The sequence below is a fragment of the Crocodylus siamensis genome, chromosome 1, assembly GCF_052110815.1.
Source record: "Crocodylus siamensis isolate JL-2025a chromosome 1, ASM5211081v1, whole genome shotgun sequence".
Taxonomy (NCBI): domain Eukaryota; kingdom Metazoa; phylum Chordata; order Crocodylia; family Crocodylidae; genus Crocodylus; species Crocodylus siamensis.
Genome location: NC_143395.1, coordinates 406,243,157 through 406,260,660, shown reverse-complemented (window position 1 = coordinate 406,260,660; position 17,504 = coordinate 406,243,157).

Below are 17,504 nucleotides of genomic sequence, written 5' to 3'. Positions count from 1 at the left end.
TTCCCTGACAAATTCCTGGTCAAGCTCTTGACTTTGGGTGGGAGGTCTGTAGTAGACTCCCACCGTTGTGTTCCCTGTGCCGTGTTCCCCATGGATTTTAACCCAGAGGGTCTCCAGTCATCCACCCTGGTCGCCAATATCAGCTTGCAGGGATGTGTAGCTTTCCTTAACATAGAAAGCTACACTCCCGCCCCTTTTATCTACACGATCCCTCCTGTACAGGGTATAGCCATCTATACCTGTGGTCCAGTCATGGGTGGAGTCCCACTAGGTCTCCGCTATCCCTATGATGTCATAATTATTTGCATTAAGTAGGAGGACGAGATCCTCCTGCTTATTCCCCAAGCTCCTGGCATTTGTGTACAGGCAGACAAGTGTCCCCTTGGGGGCTCTTGCCTTGCCCACAGATTGTACCAGGGCTGGGGCAGGGGTGGGCTCCTTTCAGTGCCTTGGCCCGCTGGCTTTGCAAGGGTTGCTCAGCGGGCCAGCAGTGGCAGGAGTCCCCCTGTCCCGCAGCGGACTTCTTTAAAGCCTGGTGCAGCAGGTCAGCCAGTCTGGCTGAGAAGAGCCTCCTCCCCAGGGGAGAGAGGTGGAGGCCATCTCTTCCCAGTAGCTCACTGCCTCTCTCACCAAAGAGCGGGCTGTGGTCATGGAAGCCAAAGCCTTCACTATGACACCAGTGCCACAGTGTTTGGTTGACTATGTGGATCCTCCTCCCCCTCCTCAGCCCATAGCCTGAGACTGGGAGGATCAATGAGAACACCACCTGTGCCCCCAGACCCTTTAGCCCCACTCCCTAATCCCTGTAGCGCCTCATGACCCATCTGGGAGTGCTCCAAGCCATGTCATTGGTGCCCACGTGAAAAAGGAGCATGGGATAGTGGTGTGTGGGCTGGTGGAGCTTAGGGATCCTCTCGCAACGTCCCAGATGTGGGCCCCCAGGAAGCAGCAGACTTCCCAGGCTAAGGGGTCGGGGTGGCAGATTACCCCCTCACTCCCCCTCAGGATGGAGTCTCCTACAACAAACACCTTACATTTTGTCTTGGGGACAGCGGGGGCGGTAGCTGCAGTTGAACCTGTGTTGATGACTTGGGATGACCTTGCAAACTACAGACCAGTCAGTCTGACCCTAGTCCTGGGTAAAATCTTTGAAAGATTTATTAAGGAGGCCATCAAGGACAAGCAGGTAACTGACAGGGTGTTAAGAAGTAACCATCATAGTTTTGTTCAGGGAAGATCATGCCTGACCAGCCTTGTGTCCTTCTACAACCAGGTAACTAGCCATCTGGATGAGGGACATGAGATGGATGTGATTTACTTAGCCTTCAGTAAAGCCTTTGATTCTGCATCCCATAGGATACTCTCAAACAAAGTGAAGGTTGCTAGGCTGGACTGGTCTACAGTGAGGTAGGTGGAAAATTGGCTCAGAGGCTGCTCCTAGAGGGTGGTAATTGATGGGATGGCCTTATTCTGGAGGGCCATCTTCAGTGGTGTCCCCCAGGATCAGTGCTTGGACCTGTGCTCTTTAAAGTATTCATCAATGACTTGGATGATGGGTAGAGAGTTCAATGATTAAGTTTGTGGATGATACCAAGCTGTGGGGAAATGTGGACACATTGGAGGTTAGGGCCAGGATCCAGGATGACCTTGACAGACTGGAATCTTGGGCTGAATGAAATTGGATGAAGTTTAACAGGGATAAGTGCAAGGTCCTTCACCTGGGTAGGAAGAACCCTCACCACAACTACATGATGTGTGGTGGTCCACTGGCTGGCACAGCATCTGAAGGAGACCTGGGGATCACAATCAACCAAAAGATGAATATAAGCCAGCAGTGCGATGAGGTTGCCAGCAAGGCAAACAGAACCCTGGCGTGTATCAGTCGATGCTTCTCCCCCTCTATTTGGCATCGGTGAGGCCTCAGCTGGAGTATTGTGTCCAGTCCTGGGCACCGCACTTCAAGAAGGACATGAATAAGCTTGAGAGGGTACAAAGAAGGGCAACCTGTATGGCCAAGGGCATGGACAATAGGCCCTACAAGGAGAGACTCGAGGAACTGGGCCTGTTCAACCTGAGTAAGAGCAGATCAAGATGCGACTCGATAGCTGCCTACAAGTATGTCAGAGGTGAGCGCATCAGGATCTAGGGGAGCAACTCTTCAGGAAGGCACCCCAAGTGAGGATGAAGACCAATGGCCATAAGCTAATAGAGGGTAAATTCAGGCTAGATATAAGAAAGAACTTCTTCTCTATAAAGGTCACCAGAATCTGGAACATACTCCTGGCAGAGGTGGTGCAATCACCTTCCTTGGATGTGTTCAAGATGAGGCTGGGTCCAGTACCTTGTTGAGCTTATCTGAGCCCAATAACTTCCTGCCCACAGCAGGGGACCAGACTTGATGATCTGACAGGTCCTTTCCGGTTCTATGTGTCTATGTTTTCTATAAGCTAAATACAAGCTAACAGTGTGCTCTTGTTGCAAAAACCCCCCAAAGCATGTAGAAACCTTTCTTGTTACCCTTTATGTTCCTTGCTAGCTGCAACTCCAATTGCACTTTGGCTTTCCTAACTTCATCCTTGCATGCCCAAGCACTATTCCTATACTCCTCCCAAGTTGTTTATCTAATCTTCCACTTCTTCTAAGCTTCCTTTCTGTGTTTAAGCTCACTGAATGAAGAGTCCTCTGTTAAGCCAAGCTAGTGGCTTGCCACATTTGCTATTCTTCCTGCACATTAGGATAGTTTGTTCCTGTGCTCCCAGTCAGGTTTCTTTAAAATACAGCCAGTTCTCCCAGACTCCTCTCCCCCTCAGACTGGTCTCCCAGGAAATCCTGCCCATCCGGAGGGGATACAGGATCCATATTCTGCTGTTCTCCTTTCTTCCTTTTGTCAGGATCCTGAACTCAATAATCTCATGGTCACTGCTGCCCAAGTTGCCATCCACTTCTACATCCCCCACCAATTTCCCTGTTTGTGAGCAGTAGGTCAAGAAAAGCACAGCCCCTTGCTGGTCTTTACAATGCTTACACCAGGAAGTTGTCTCCAGTGCTCTCCAAAAACTTCCTGGATTTTTGTGTACTGCTGTATTGCCCTCCCACATATGTCAGAGTGGTTCCCCATGAGAACCAGGGCCTGTGATTGGGAAACTTCTGCTAGTTGTCTGAAGAAAGCCTCATCTATACCTCATCCTCCTGGTCAGGTGGTCTATACCAGACACCCAGCACAGCATCACCCTTGTTTCTCTCCCCTCTAACCTTAACCCAGAGACTTTCAACAGGCCTATCTCCAGTTTCATACTGGAGCTTTGAGCAATCATACAGCTTTTTTACATACTGTGCAACTCCTTCTCCTTTTCTCCCCTGCCTGTCTTTCCTGAACAGTTTGTACCCATCCATGACAGTGCTCCAGTCATGTGAGCTCCCACCAAATCTCTGTTATTCCGATCACGTCATATTTTCTTGACTGTGCAAGGACTTCCAGTTCTTCCTGCTTGATTCCCAAGCTCTGTGCATTTGTGTACAGACACTTGAGGTGACTAGCAATTGCCCTACTTTCTCAGAAAGAATAAGGCTGTAACAAGTGGGTGTCTCAGGGCCGGTCTCAATATTGGCCCACCCATTTGTCTTAGGGCTAACCACCCGCCTACCTTGTCTGCCACGCCTTGGTGTTAAATGATTATTTGATGTCACTAAGGTGGGAGGCTGCCCATTTATCTGCCTTGATGACAAGGGCCTAGCTATACAATTCTGACCTCCCCTTATCATAGTTTCATAATTTCATAGTTTCATAGTTGGTAGGGCCGGAAGAAACCTGAACAGATCATCGAGTCCAACCCCCTGCCATGGCAGGAAAGAATGATGGGGTCAAATGACCCCGGCAAGGTGATTATGTAGCCTCATTTTGAAGACTCCCAGGGTAGAAGCGAGCACCATTTTCCTTGGAAGTTGGTTCCAGATCCTAGCCACCCTGATTTTGAAATAGTTCTTCCTGATGTCCAGCCTCAACCTACTCTCATTCAATTTTTGGCCATTATTCCTAGTTACTTCTGGTAATGCTTGGGGGAACAGGGTCTATGCCGTTCCCCGCTGGTCCCCCTTGGTAAGTTTATAGACAATTACCAGATCCCCTCTCAGCCTTCTCTTGTGGAGGCTGAACAGGTTCAGGTCCTGTAGCCTCCGCTTCTAGGGCCTGTCTTGCTGCCCCCTGATCATGTCAGTGGCCCTCCTCTGGACCCTCTCGTGTTGTCCACATCCCTCCTGAAGTGCGGCGCCCAGAACTGGACGCAGTACTCCAACTGTGGCCTGACTGAGATCGCATAGAGGGGGAGGATCACCTCCTTGCACCTGCTCGAGATGCATCTGTGGATGCATGACAAGGTGTGATTAGCCTTACTGACTGCATCCTCACATTGTTGTCCCATGTTCATCTTGGAATCAATAATGACTCTGTCCCTGATGGGCCTTCGAATATCGCTACTTGGAGTCAGGCTCTCCGTGTCGGTGACCACCCTCTTCACTGAGTGTGGGTGTTACTGTGGTCGTTCGTCTTCCCGTGTCGCCGACCCTGCTTCTCTCCTGCCATGACTTGCTGTTATACTAGTGGGCGGGGCTAGTTCACGGGTCCCTCGGTGGCCCAGGTTATGCCTCATCGGTTATACACGGGGCTCCTACCACCTCTACCCCCTGGCCTCACATCATCTGTGGCCTCCACTTCCCCGTGCCTGCTCAGTGATGGTCCTGCAGACTTCTATAGCCACCTTTGTATTTGAGTTTTCCCTAAAACCCTTGGGTCACTCCAGCCCTGATGTCGGGCTCTTCACACCCACCTGTATTGGTGCCTTAGCCCTACTGCAATAGATACTTCACCACCGACCCGTCACCCTACACACCCTGATCTACGTGCTCACTCACAGGGGTTCTTCTCTACCAACTACCTCGCTGACCCACCACCAGAACCCTATGGTCATGCCCGGGAGTAATGCCTCCTGGGGATTTAGTGCTGCACTCCTTATCTGTCGATCGACGTTCTCTATTCTCGACGGCTATCCCGCCCCGATCTCTCTCTCCCACCAGGTGATCCTTCGGCCTCTCACCCCTCTTCAGCAATTCCTGCACCGACCTCCTCGGCACTTACTTCACGGTGCTCTGAATCATCCTGGGTGGTCCTAACCTTCCGTGGCTCACCCAATCTGGCACCTTGGGATCTATCCACCAGTGATCCTGTCGTCACTCCCTGTCTCTGTGCCACCGTCCTCTCTGGCACGCTGGCTCTTCACTGTCAGTCCCGCTGGGCTAGCGTTGGGGATGGCTCGGACAGCTGTTCGTTCCCCTCACCATCCGCCACCTCCGGAGTGGCGGCCACCATTTTTAAATCCTCTGGCCGGTGTCTGATGTCGTTGTCAGCTGCCGGCCACAGCTGTACATAGACGCGGCTAACGAGCTGCGCGGGCTCTCCCTCCGTCGTGGCATCCCTCTTGTCCTGCCTTTCGGGTAAGTCTTCCCGGCTTCTTTGGGTCCTGGGACAGACTCCAATATCCTTTTCTGTCTCTGTGCTGATGAGAAGGGAGTTCCTCAGCCTGTAGGTATGCTGCTGGTTCTTCCTCCCGAGGTGCAACACCTTGCACTTGTCAGTATTGAAACCCATCCTATTCTCATCTTCCCACCCTTGTAACCTGTCCAGATCTAGTCATATCCCATGCCTCACAGATGTTTTTGCCTCCAGTCGCTCACACTGGGACCCAAGCTCCGGAGTCTCACCCAGACTCTCACTCCCTACTGGATCTCATGGTCCCAGTACTCTCACCCTGGGTTCTCTCTTTACACACACGCGCACACACACACACACACACACACACACACACACACACACGGCCTCAGGCCCTACACACTGAGCCTTCAAGCCCTTTCTATGGGATCTGAGCCCTATCCCCTTGCCTTCCCTGGGTTATCCCCATATCCCTGGCCCCAGGAGCTTCCTTAATATCTCCCCAAGGCTCAGGACCCCACCACCTGGAGCTTCATTCTAGTCTAGCTCCTTTATGCAGCCCTAGATCTCCACCGAGAGTCTGGGCACTGCCACAGGTCCCTCCACCCTCCATACTTGCCTTTCACCAGGAAGGTAACTAGCCTGGCATTTCTGGGGAGCTACCCCACCATCAGGCCACCCTTCCCTGGCAGGGTACAGTTTCAAGTCTTACCCAGGATCACGGGGCCTTCTTCTTCCCCATCAGCCCTTACCTTCAAGTCGTTGCTCTGAGCAGTAGCCCAGCCAGGTGGTGTTTTCCCTGGTTGCTGGCAGCAAACTGCTGCCTCTTTTCAGTGCAGGGCTCAGCTCTTATGAAGCACAGCTGGGCCCTGCTTCCAATCAGACCACACTGCCTAACTGGCATGGCGGGCAGCTACAGGCTGCCTAGCTGCCACTCGGCCCCTGCAAGTAACAGAACACCCTGTGCTCTGTTACAGAGGCTTCCCCTGATATCCCATCCTGCTTCTGCTTCCTGTAGGTCCCTTGCTTCCCCACTTAGCTCAGGACTTTGTTCTCCATTCTTCAGTGAATCTAGTTTACTAGGCCTCGTATCTCTCTTTGTCAGGTGGACCCCATCTCTGGCTAGCAATCCTTCTTCTTGGAATAGCATCCATGGTCAAACGTTAGAGACATTACAAATAATTTCAGGTCTTTATTAGGTGCAGTAGTATTCAAAAAGTGAAAATTCCATCAAAACCTTGTGGCCTATCAGGCTACTGTGTTTAAATCCCCCTAATTTATCGTGCAAATATCACATAAGGGAGTGATGTGGTTTGAATTAAGTTAAACTGTCTTTGACTATTCAGCCGAAATGACTCGGTCTCAAGAATGAAAAAAATAACACTTATATTAAGGTTCCTGTATAGCCAGTTTACTTTAATGCAAGTCTCTTTTGAAGCCCTGCTTTAACAATATTTCAAATACAGTTTTGTTCATGCTCAACAATGAATAACTACATGATAATTCAGAAATTTTTTCTCTCAGGAAATGGATACATTGATTGATTTGGTTTCCAGTTCCATCATGGTTACCTATTGGTCAGTGCACTCAACCAGTATTATATCACGTGTGATTTCTTCCAGGATTTTTGTGAGGAAAGGATGCAGACAGGAATTTGCAAGAATGAACTAATTCAATGAAGCTCCAATCTAATTTTGCTAGGCATCCACGCTATGCACTGCAAAGAAGTGGGTGTGTCTACATGTACACTTTAATGCACTGTAGCCTATTTTACTGTGCATTAAAGTGCCATGTAAATACATGCAATTATGCTAATACACAGTAAAATAGGCTACAGCACATTAAGCATCACTTAAAAATCTTGCACGTTCATTACTGTGCATTAAGGCAGCCTAGTGTGCATTTCTTTAGTGCCATGCACCAGAGGTACTAAATTTAATGTACTTTAGAAAAGCATCTTAATGCACATGCAGACATGCTCAGTATGGAGGAATCCTCATATGTTACTAAACTGATAGGCAATAAATAAAGATAAGAAGCAGTTTGAAATGTCAGCCAGGAGAACAAGAATGCTAAGTAGGCATGGATATACTTTACTGGCGGGTTATCATTCCCTTCAGAAACAGCCATGTCTTCCATTTAAAGACACCTATGGACAAGCCTCAATACATGGGGGTTTCAGAGGGCCCCACCTAATTCTGAGAAAGAAGTGCAGGGCTCCTAAGTAAAAAAATACTACTTACTGGGTGTGTCTACATGAGATGCTAACTGCGCAGTAACTGAATGATACTGTGCAGTAGCATATCACAACACAAACAGTACTAATATGCTACTGAGGAATATTATTAGGGTGTTGTACAGTAGCATCACTAAAAAGGTGTTCATTGGTGCTACTGCACAGTAACTCTGGTTACTGTGTATTTATTTAGTAGTTGATTATACAAGTGCTAAATAAATGCATGGGAGTAGTGTCTTACGTAGACGCACCCACTGACAATGCAGACAGTTGATAAACACAATTCTCCTTATTACACACCCTTGCAGTTAAAACATTGTAAGGATCTTGTCCTTAGCCATTCCTGAAATCTCCAAAGAGAAGCTACCATAGGGCACGTTCAAACGCATTCACCATGCTGCTTATTTGCTACATGGCTGGGTTTTTATGACACGGGGAGATCCTGGTGTCAAAAAAACCTGCATCTGAAAACAGGCAGGGTGGGGCATGTGGTGACAGCATGCATGGCCTGAAACTGGAGCCTAGCCAGCCGGAGCCACAGTCTGGCGGCTAGCCAGGCTCTGAGCACCAGATCACTGTTGCTGGAGCCCCATGAGGCCCCCAGGACCCCAGGTAAGGCTGATGGGGCCAGTCCAGGTGCTGGCCCCAGCCCTCCCCACCCCACCCAAGGCAATCTATGATGCACCAGAGCGCACGTGCATGGGTGTTCCCTAGGCACAAGTAGCAGTGGTGCAGCTATGTGCCACTGCTGTTTGTCCCTGGGGAAACTCACATGTGCACTCGTCCGGATGCGCCCATAGAGACTTTGGTTTTACTGGCTGAGGTTCCAGTCCAAGGGTATGATACCACACTGGTAAGTTTATATGGTTAATAGCAACATAAAGCATTTTTCCAGGACTGTGTGTTTGCAAGTGTGTGTCTATTTTTATTAGACAAAATCCCCAAACAAAATAATTGGAAATGCACAACCAAAATTATATGAATTAAAATACCACCAGCAGTAAGGTTTCCACTTCTAAAAGCCCGTTAATCCAACAGTGGCATCTCTTCTTAGGCCAGACACGAGGAACCTTAGCGTTCAGATATTCCTGCTGAAGAGAGGGAAGTAAGACCACCCAGGCAATGTAGTTTGTGTTAAAGGACTGCTTGCATGTTCACAATTGTTGGGCCAATGCATTTTAATCCAGTACTTTTCATTATAGCTGGAGCTGATACCTCCATCAGTTGTTAAGGTTTCCGAACACTCTACATTATAAGGTATGTTTTCTGTCATCTATAACTTTGCCAGGCTTTGTTCAGGCTGCAGTGTGCTTTTCTGGGAGAGTGCCTCAGCTTTTTAAGTTTCAGTGAAAATGGTTCATCTTTTCTGAGAAAGAAGATAAGAGGTATAACAGGTAGCTTGCCAACAGAGGGAGTAATAGCATGTTAATAAAAGCCAATGTCTTGGAATGTAGAAAACTCTCCTTTTAGGACGGGCTTGCTGAGAAACAACGGCAGGCTTGGTGGAACAAATAGAGCTGGAACAATGAACTATTTTGAGCCTCTCTCTTATATTTGGTGTAAAAAATGAATTGGTTGTTGTCAGCATGAGGAATCAGAAGCTAAGGATGCCGAGGGAAACAATACCCAACAACAATAATGTGAAAACTAATCATTGCACCAAGCCAATTTTTTGTCTCCAGACAGAGGGACATGCAAGAGGGTGACTTCAGCAAATGGGCGGTCTTTAGATCAAATGAAAAAAACTTTTAAACTAAAAATGAGATTGAATTAAAAAGAAGGCAAAATAAGAGAAATCACATACTTAAATGTAATGCACATTGGCTGCCAGCAACATTGCACACAGCCATGAATGAGAAGGACCCATATAAAATCCTAGAAGCATTTTAAAACCATACAGAATACAAACATAAAAAGGCTCTTTTCAACAACTCTGGTCAGGAATCTGGAGAAGCAATAGATCAGTATTATGCCAAACTGTGTGAACTGGCTGGTTCATGCTATCTTTTTCTTTTGGTGTTGTTATACTGTAAAGCATAACAGGATCTTGATCCATGACTCTGACTCACAGGTGCTAATGTAATACAAACAAAAAGAGTAATTAAAAATAAGGTATATGATACAAACCTTAAGGGAATAAATAAAATATTGCCAATTTAGAGGCTTATGGTATTTATGTTTATATTTTGCAATCTCAAATAAATATGACAAAAAGATGTTTGTACTGTTTTACTGCTTCAAAGTATATATAGGGGATAATTAGGAACATAAAGGATTCTACCTTCAGGAAATGTTTGATGAGAGAGGACTACATATGAAAGAGAAGAAAAAAAAGTTAAAAGGTTTTACTGTTTGGGCACGCCCTTTTACATGTGAATACTGAATACTAGGGGGAAAATAAGTTGTTTTACCCATGTAAATAAAATTGGACATGTTATAAGCCTCAGTGGAGATTTGCCAGAGTTTGCAGCTGGGTCCCTGAAGATGCCACCTTCTCTGAGAACATTCGGTGTATAGACAGAGAAGAAGGATGGATAGGCACAAGAGGCAGGGCTTGATAATCATGGGGTAGATACTTAGGAAAAAGGGGAAGGGGTCAATAATGTGGCCAATTTTCTCTCTCTCTCTGTGTCTGAAAGTAAAAGGATTTTGACTGAGACTGAAGCTGTGGGGCTGGAAAAATGCAGGTGATATTCCAACCCTGTAGCAAATTTTAGCTATGCCGGGGTGTGTCGTTTAAGTTCTTGATCACCTGGGATTGCTAATATTGCGTTACTGTGCTGGGATAGACAAATGCAAAAAAGCAAGGGGCCAGAACTCAGGGGACCTGGTATTTTATAGCAGTTTAGATAATCAAATCATAGTTCCCATTTACTTTAATTATACCAGTGAATGCTCAGCACTGCTGTAAAAGTGGACTGCAGGGCCTTGGGCTGGGTACTCATAAAATGAGGGACACATGGTTAGTGCCCAACTGTGCAAAGTTTATTTTAATTGACTTGTCTTACCTCACATTGTAACTGTGAGCCAGGGGCAGAAGCCAATTCCCCAATGCATCATCCAGGTCTTGTACCTCTCAGTGGCTGGGTTTGCAAAGGTTCTGATAAAGGCTTCTGCTCCAACATAGTTTTACTGACCGTGTGTTGCAACACGTAACTGGAATGAAACCTGGGCCTCTGCCCAGCTCAGGGCCCTGGACAGCTGCACATTTTGCACTGCTGTAATGCCTGCTTCCTACAATCCCTGCCTTACTAGCAACACGTCGCACTCTGTATTCACTATTAACGACAAAGATTTTCTTGTGTATTGCTTCGCTTACTTCTCACCCATTATGACAGCTCGCATGGGGTTTGGCTTTCAATTACTGTTGTGAGAGTTTTATTTTCTTATTGTTAAAATCGTTATCCTTTGCACATTACAACAGTGAAAGTCAGTTCCATGAAAACATACAAACATTTTGTTGTGGTAATAACTGCCCTGGTAAACAGCTGAGTTACATTTTGAGTTGCAGGAGCTCTAACTAAAATGTATGAAGTACTTAATCTTTACTCCAACATTTGAGCAGACATTCAGATTAAAACGTGGACTTCCCCCACCCATACAACTTTCCCTAAACCTGGAAAGGTTAGTGACAACAGCTTGGCTCACACTCTGGAGCTCGTGTGAATCATGGTGCTAGAGCTTATTACTCAGTGCTGAGCAATAGCTAAGGAATTAGGAGCCAGGGAGGTAGTGTGTAGGTGGCCACTGTATGCACATGTACACTGTCTGAAATAGCGTAGCTTTTCATAGAAACTCCCAAGAGGGAGTCCTTCTTTTTGGCAGGGATCTGGGACAGGGTGTTCCTGCCTCTGAGCTATTTTGTTACCCTTGGGTGAATAAACAGACAAATCTGTGTAAGAAAATGATTTTTATCCATTGTGGGAAAGTGAGCATTACATGGAAAAAAAAAGAAATGTGTTCCACATTCTCTCCACATGATGAATTTAAGATTAATGTGGATTTAAAACAAAAATACCCATGAAAAGGGCTTTGGTTCTTACATTTAGTTTCCACGGGAGACTCCCATACTCACAGGAGTTGTTTGTTTGAAGTAAACAATATAAAAGGAGCCCCTCTGCCCACTCTCTGCAGCCAAGTGAATGAAAGTTGGGTCAGCATTTCTGTTCTCTATGGTTTGTCTTAAAAATGTGCTTCCAATGAGCGGGTTCCCACATGCAGGGGTGTGCAGTTTGTGCCACCACAAACTGCACGCAGGGAATGTGAAAACATGTGCTGCGCTGCAAATCTGCAGTGTGGTGGCAAAATTTGGTACCAGGAAATCCCACTAGATAAAAAAAAGACTTGGGGCGGGGGGGAGTGGTTCTTAGCATGCATTTGTAGTGCGCACTGGAACAAACGGAGGGCTGGCCATCCAGAGCAACACTCTGGCAGGTAACCCCAGGTGGGGTAGGGGAGGCTGCTGCTAGTAACCGTGCTGGCCCCAGCAGCCTTACCTGGGGGCCAGGGAAGCTGCAGCTTGCAGCCTAGGTGGCAGCCAGATTGTGGCTTCAGCTGGCCAGGCTCTGGTTTGGGGCAGCTCATGTTGCCTCCATGTGCGCCGCTCCCCTTTTTTTTTCTGTGCTGGGTTTCACCCCTAGATCACCAGGGGTCAAAAAAACCCCTTGCACTACAAGGTGGCAGCACAAGAAACACCTGAATGTGCAGGTCTGGATGAAGCCTATAATGCAAGCCCCTGCCTGTGGGGACCTGCCTAATGTGAGCATACCCTGTAATAATACATTGTATTTAAGTTAAACCTTCTATCTCAGAAGCCTGAAGTGTTTCAGGACTATAACACAAGTAAACTTCATAACTTCCCTTGACAAGTCGGCATTAGACCATTTTTGTCAAGGGGAAATTGAGTCACTTGTGGGTCAAATAACAGGGTCATATTTTGCCTAGGTCTAGGTTGAGAGAACTAGAGCCCAACGGCTGTTTTTTTTTAAAGATTTCATGCTGTACCTATTTGCCTACAATCACTTTCTCCCTTAATTGTTTAAAATTGTTTCACACTGTTAAAATATTATAGGCAGATGAATTCAGTTTTTAAAAAGTGCTTACTGCAGAGCTACATGCAGCTTTACATTATGCTAATAATAAAAAAATACAATGTAACATGGAGAATCATTTTGAATAACTCTAACAAGCTTTACTAATACAATGATTTTTTTCTCTCCAGTGACAGACAAAACATAAAAGCAGAACCATATAAGAGTTTAGGCAGACAATTGAAAACTGCATCTGCAGTTAAAACTCGAGGGGAATTTTAACTGGATAGATTTCTGTTACCTCAGTTGGGAATGAACCTGAGGGTACAGACAAATGTAATTTCTAACTGATTTAAAGGGGAAGGTTGCTTGGGGCTCAGGACAGACATTATACATAAACCAGTTTAAGTGATTAGAAAACTGGTTTAAGCCTCTAATAGAACAGATGTTCAGTGCACATAAACCAGTTTGAAAATGGCTGAAACCAGCTTGAGATAAACCTGTTTGAATATAGTATCAGACTTAACTGATTTGAGTCAAACCAGTTTATGCAATGTCTGTCCCAGACCCCTTCCTAGTTTAAGATAAACCAGACTCCCCCAGCATCCTGGCATGCCCTCTGGGCTCTCTGCTCCACAGCAGGGCTGACCCCTCTTCTTTAGTTTCTGGCTGGAGCTCGGCAGAGACTTGCAGGCAAAGAGCATCTGCCTGGCTTCTCCGTGTTAAGGAGGGATTATTCTCCCGCCCATCTGCCTTACACAGACACTTCAGCATTAGCTAGCAGACCACATGCTGGCTACAGTTTGTGCTGTGGCAGATGGGACAAAGGCAGACTGGCTTTTTGGAGCTAATCAACAGGTAGCTTAATGTCATAGTTTCATAGTTTCATTGTTGGTGGGGTCAGAAGGGACCTGAGCAGATCATCAAGTCCGACCCACTGCCATGGTAGGAAAGAGTACTGGGGTCAAATGACCCCAGCAAGGTGTACATCTAGCCTCCTATTAAAGACCCCCAGGGTAGAAGCTAGCACCATTTCTCTTGGAAGTTGGTTCTAGATCCTAGCCGCCCTGACTGTGAAGTAGCACCTCCTGATGTCTAATCTGAATTTACCCTCTGCCAGCTTGTGACCATTATTTCTAGTCACTCCTGGTAGTGCTTGGGGGAACAGGGACTCCCCCAATGCCTGCTGGTCCCCTCTGACTAGTTTGTAACAGGCCACTAGATCCCCCCTTAGCCTTCTCTTGTGGAGGCTGAACAGGTTCAGGTCCTGTAGCCTTTCCTCGTAGGGCCTGCCCTGCTGTCCCTGGATCATGTAGGTGACCCTCCTCTGGACCCTCTCCATGTTGTCCACATCCCTCCTGAAGTGCGGCACCCAGAACTAGATACAGTACTCCAACTGCGGCCTGACCAGTGTCACATAGAGGGGGAGGATCACCTCCTTGGACCTGCTAGAGATGCATCTGTGGATGTACAACAAGGTGTGGTTGGCCTTCCTGACCGCGTCCCCACACTGTTGGTCCATGTTCATTTTGGCATCAATAATGACTCCAAGATCCTTTTCTGCTTCTGCATTGATGAGAAGGGAGTTCCCCAGCCTGTAGGTCTGCTGCTTGTTCTTCCTCCCCAGGTAAAACACCTTGTACTTGTCCATATTGAAACCCATCCTGTTCTCATCCTCCCACCCCTGTAACCTGTCTAGGTCTGATTGCAGCCTATTCCTCCTTTCTAGCATGCCCACATCCTCCCACATCTTAGTGTCGTCTGCAAATTTGGACAGGGTGCTTTTTACCCTCTCATCCAAGTCGCTGATGAAGATGTTGAACAGTGCGGGCCTGAGGACGGAGCCCTGGGGGACCCCACTGCCCACATCCCTCCAGGTCGAAAATGACCCGTCCACCACTGCTCTTTGGGTGCGGCCCTCCAGCCAGTTAGTGACCCATTTGATTGTGTAGATGTTGATGCCACAATCCCCTAGTTTTTTAATGACCTTCCTTGGAAGAGCTGTTTAAAAAAAGCTCCATTCATTAATGGAGAGAGGCTTTGTTTTCTTAATGGGGTGATAAACACGGAGTTAGGGGTGATAAACTTTCTCTGCTGGGCAGCTGTGGGAGTGGAGAATAATCAGAGCATCCTGCTGGGGCCTGGCCATGTCCCCCTCAGCTCAGCCCTGTGGAAGGGAAGGGCATGCTGCTGTAGCGCCTCCTGGCTTCTAGGCTGAGCCACTGCAGGCATGCACCTGATTTTTTTTCAGTCCAGAGGGGATGTCTGTGCAGTGATTTAGCTTAGCCAGGTTAGACTAATCTGCAAAGATTGAATCAATTCAGGCTCAGGTTTTTTGAATGTCTGTCCCTAGCCTGGGAGAGAACATCCTCTGTTACAAAGTCTTCATGAGCAAGTAACAGTACAAATGAGCTAAATCACCCTGAGTTTGCCTCTGAATGAAACAGGGTTGAAGCGGTAGTAGTTTTGCTACATGTGAATTGTTACAGAATCGTGCAGCTGTAACAGTTGCATCATAGCTGCTTATATTGGTATCTTTTAATATCAATACAATTGTTATCTCTATCCATACTCAAACTTTATAGCTAGCGAGAACCATTTGCTTTGCTCTGCAGCAATTGCCATAGGGTCTTTAGTGGCATAATGTATGTAATCAGGACCTTTGTTTTATGGGTTATTTAACAGATGATGCCTCCCACAGCTCCATATTCCTTGGAGCATTGGCTCTGCAATTTCTGCATCATGTAGGTTATTCTGAAAAATCAAAAGCCTCTCTCCAGTTGAAGCTCTCCCACCCAAACAGTGAGATGCTTTGTCTGCCTTACTTGTGATACCTTGTAGGTTTACAGCACAAGGCAGCAAGGCCACAGGGGCAAAGGTAGGAAGGAAGGAAGTGTAAGGTCTCACATTCTTTATAACTGCTTGTAACTGCCCACTGGAGGAATGGTCAAGGCATGGGCAGTGTGGCAAGTCAGGATTGTGATTCATAAGCAGAACTGAGAACTCTGAAGGAAAACTTAGCCAGTCCTTATTCCCTTTCTGCAGTACGGCTTGTCTCCAGCCTAGTATTAGAAACACCTAATAAGAGAGAATCCCTTTCCCAAAACTTACTTTTTAATCTAAGATGAAAGAAGTGGGTAGAACAAACCAACAGAAATGATAGGGACAGAGGATGAGATGAAAGAAACCATGCTATTACACAGATCTGTTATATGCCCAACTAGATGGCATTAAACCAATTATTGGTAATTCAAAAAATGGCCAGAATGTGATGACTTATACATGAAATGACCATATTTTGGCTGTGGCCAGCTGGCAGTTCCTTGTAAATGTTGTGGGACAGGTGAGTCAGGATTTGGACTCTAAAGGAGGACAGGATAGTGACTTCACAGACCGTTCTTGGGACCCTCTACCAAGGCTATGGGTCAGCATGGCCACAAGGGTGGCAGTGCTCGTGGAAGAAGCAGGCAAACAGGTGGTGGAGGAGGCAGCATGAGTGTAACAGGATTCTATCATTTATCCTTTCCTTGAACTCAAAAGTGCACAAATTAAAACCATTTAAGCATGAAGCTCTTTGGGAAATATTAAAATGGATAATTGGAACTTAGTGGACAAGGAAACTAGATGTAGGTTTTTAGATTTACAGCACAACAGCATTTCCCCTGACCACCCTCATCACAGCTGGGCATCTGCAATCACTGCAGAGGAATGTGAGATATGGGGCACAATGGGCATTTAAGGTGCTAACCCTAATCCAGTTAAATCAATAGGAACTTCAACTGTGGAGAGGCTTCTGCAAGTCTCCTCTTTTAATAGAGGGAGAAATGAAAGAAAAAGTGAGTAAGCCTCATGCACACAGCTTCATTTGGCTGCAGAAGCTACTTCAAAAGGAGAGTCTTGCCTCGGGTGTTTGTTTAACAGGCACTTATATGCTAACCACTTGATGGGTGGAGTTTCCAATGGGAAATGTCTTGGCAGCAACACATTGCACCTGCACTTACCCAGATCAAGAATAGATATTGATACTTTGGAAGCCCCTGCAGAGACCACAAGCAGTGGACTTACATAAGTCTGCATTCCTCATAAGAATATTAGAACATAAGAATTGCCATTTACTGAGTCAAACCATAAGTCTACCTTGCTCTGTATCATGTCACAGTGGCAGGGGGTGGATGCTGAAAGGGAGAGTGAACTGGGTATGGCCAGGTTTCCCCCGTACCCTCTGTTCTTCTCTTACTTGTAGCACCCAACATTTCAGGTCTAGGAAGTTCTAATTCAGAGGCTGTATCTTTAACTCCCACGCTCAATATCTACTGATTTCCCTTTCTTCCAAGAATTTGTCCAATCCCTTTAATCTAGCTAACCGGTCACCTTTCACAACATCTGGTGGCAATGAATTCCACACTTGAATTGCAATGCTGTATGAAAAAGAACTTCCTTTTGTTAGTCTGCAACTTGCTACCTGCTAGTTCCATTTTGTGACCCCTAGTTCTTGTATTGTGAAAGAAAGTGGGCATGTCTACATTTTCATGAGTTTGCTGCAGTTACTGAGCATTAAGTTTAGTACTTATATAATCAAATACTAAATTAATGTGCAGTAACCAGTGGCACTGTGCAGTAGCACTGGCAAATGCCTTTTTAGTTATGCTACTGAGCAGCAGCCTAATGATACTATGCAGTAGTGTATTAGCACTGTTTGTGCTGTGACACACTACTGTGCAGTATTATTCAGCTACTGCGCAGTTAGCATCTCATG